The following is a 3,487-nucleotide window of genomic DNA, read 5'->3' as shown; positions in this document are numbered from 1 at the left end:
GGTTTTTATAAAAAATGCAAATTTAATTAGTTTTTCAAAGAAAACTGAATGGTAAAATGAAAAAAAAATGATAAATTTTTATAAACCATTAATATATAACAAAATTACTTGTTAAATAGTTTTTGTCTTTGAATTAATTTATTTTTGGAAATAATTATATTTTTTGATTGTATATTTATAATAAAAATATACTTCGTTATATAGTTTCGATAATGAATAAAAAATGCTGCGGACACGAAAATAATAGAAAAGACACCATATACACAGGAGGACGTCCTTTATAGCGGGAGGACGTCCCTAAACCACAAAGGACGTCTTTCGGCCTATATTCCCGTCCTTCGTCCCCATGTCCGTCCTTTCTCTTAATAAACAAATAAATTGTGAAAAAATGAAAATAAAATATAAAATTTTATTACAAAAACGTAAAAAATGGCAAAATAAAAATAATGGTAAAATGCAATAACATTTTTTAAAACAAATAAATATGTTTTTATTCATAAAACAATAAAAACAATTGGTTCTGAGTTGAAAATGAAATACAAATTGCAAAAGATACATGAACACATCAGTGATAATTAAAAAAACACACAAAATATATGTACACACAATAGTCTTTATAAAAAATATAAACTTTTCAAAAAAACCAATTATATTCACTGTGTATTTTCAGATAGTTCGATGTAGCAAAATTTTTGACAATTTTTTTCTGTCTTTATTATATTTTTATCATCTCTTGGTATTTACTATATTATGACTAATCTCTTGCAGAGTTTTTATCAAAAGAATTAAAAACGTACAACCAATCATAAAAACAGTTTTTAGTGTCAAATATTATATTAATATAAGAACAATTTCACTCCATGACATATAATCCACATATTTTTTATATTGTTGTCTGACTACTTGTCAAATATTTGGAATGTTTAACCAATTGTTTGTTAATGACTTTTGACAATTTGATGTATACAATTACTTATTTTAATAATCTATTGAAAAGAGTGTTTAAAATGAATAAGGTAAACCATAACTATATTTTTAATTTTTCAAATAACAAAAAAACAAACTTATTTGTCTATCGATGCTATTTTATTGATTTATTCGGTGTATATTTTTAATTATTGTTATGTTTTACATTATGAGTAATTTAGCTTTTTTATTGTCAATTTAGAGGTAAAATTTATTATTATTATTCTTTATATTTGGGTTGCTGAATAATCAATGCATAATGAATTCGTTTTATAGTTATGATATTTTACAACTATTTCAATTCATCATTTTCACTATGACACAGAAGCATGTTACTCAATGTTAATAATTACCTCTATTAAGAATTCGTCATTCAGTGAACATAATTAAGTATGTTTTTTTTTCTTATTATGATTATTATTATTTATTTGTTTTGTCAAACAAAAAATATTAATTATCACATTGGTTGTGTGTGCTTTTATCATCATTTTTAGATTTTATGAATACTTTTCACAGAGTTGGCAGAAAATAGTCTGTCTAGATAAGATTAACTATATTTTATTATAAACAACCATTTTTATTAGTTATTGTTTGTATTATTATTAAAATTTATATAACTTTCGAGCATAACACAAATTCAATTTAGATATTAAAACTCCTTTTTTGGAATTAAATCTTGAAATCGAACATAGTAAAACTATAAGTTACTACTATAATAAATCTTAGTTGAATTTACATATTGACACTTTCACATAGAGATTGATTCAATTCATGGCTGAATTGAATGAGTGACGTTTTTAAACATTCGCTGTGTTTTGTGGGTTTCTTTAATATATTTATCAATCCAAATTTGTTGTTATAAATTATTTGTTTCGAAATGCTACATTTAAGTTATTTATTGTTGAATTGTGTTGTATTTATTAGATGATAAATTAAATGATTAATTTGATAATTTTCAATTTTGTTTTTATTTATACTTACTAAATCATCATTTTCAATTTTAAAAACAAACATCAAGTGGTCGCAATTGACTGTTTATGGGGTAACACAACTGCAACAACAAAACCGTGTTATGTATCCGAAACGTCAATTTCATTAACGTGAATATAAAAAAATCAACCATTGTTTGGTTTTACAAATATTTTTAATTATTTTTTGTTGTTTCTAATTAATGTTTTTACCCCTTCCAATACCATAAATATGATTGTTATAACACGCATACAAATGAATATAAACTTGAATCTGTAAACTAAAAGTTATTCTAAATATAACATTATTTAGTTTTTAATATTTTAGTTTTCAGTTCTGGTTTGATGTAACATTTATAATATATAAAAAATTTGTACGTTTTATTTTTTGTATATTATATAAATTAAAAGTCTAACACAGTTGTGTCATACAAATCAGTTATAACATTTATTTTATTATAATGTAAAGTAATTTATATAAAAATATTTTCTTTAAAAACATGAAAAAGGTCGCGATGTTGTTTAAATACATTTGATTTATTTTGTGTAATGAAAAAGAATTTTTTAAAACGATAGTTAAGAAGAAAAAATTTAGTAAATATATCTCATATACATATGATTCTCAACAAAAGGTTATAAAGTGAGAACGCTATTAATCAGTGTGGTTGCACAACTAATATCATAATATTTGATTGTTTGTTATAAATATTATAATTCAATAAAATGTCAACTTTTTTACACCTTAGTTACAAAACATCAAAACATTTACAATGTAAACTAAATTAAAATAAATACTTTTGGATTTTCAAAGTATGACGTATCCCTTGTTTTTCAATAAAAGAATTTTTATCAGAATTTTATTTGATACGTTTCTTATTTTGAAACCCCGTTTTTAGAAAGACTTATTGTGTATAGTTTATTATACTATACACATTTTTTATATAAAAAGAAAAAAACCTGATAATAATAACATGAAAAGTCGTCAAGTTTTCCTCACAGAAAAAGTGAACCTTTTTTAAACAAAAATACGATTTTAGGTTAAAATTTACTATTAATTTGTAGTAAATTAAATTATTTTTTCTATTAATTTTGTTTCCTGGTATTTCCCATGGTTATTAAAAGTTTAAAGCGTTTTTTGCATTATTTCTTTCTAATATACACTCAAAATAAATAAGATATAAATAAGTTTACATTTTTTGGAAATTTTTGGTACTGGAAGGGTTAAATTATTAATTAAATTTTTTAATTATATTATTATTATAGTTGTATGAAAATTCATTGTAATTGTCAAGTTGTTGGTTTGTATTTTTGATGTTTGCTGTTTAATATATACTGCTTGATTAAATAAAAAACATAAATTGTTGCCACAAAAGATAATCAACAATTCAACACATAATAGCAATTCCGTGATATTTTCAATAAAATATGTTTCATCGTTGTATATTTTCATTTTAATTAATAAATATCTTAAAGTATTTTAATTATTAAGAAGTTTAAAACGACATTTATTTAATTTATAAAAACAATATAATTAATCAAAAAAGAAAAAAACA

Source organism: Entamoeba invadens, assembly GCF_000330505.1.
Source record: "Entamoeba invadens IP1 unplaced genomic scaffold scaff_1105074726509, whole genome shotgun sequence".
NCBI lineage: Eukaryota > Evosea > Mastigamoebida > Endamoebidae > Entamoeba > Entamoeba invadens.
The sequence above is the reverse complement of the archived record's forward strand: the minus strand, read 5'-3'. Positions refer to the sequence as shown.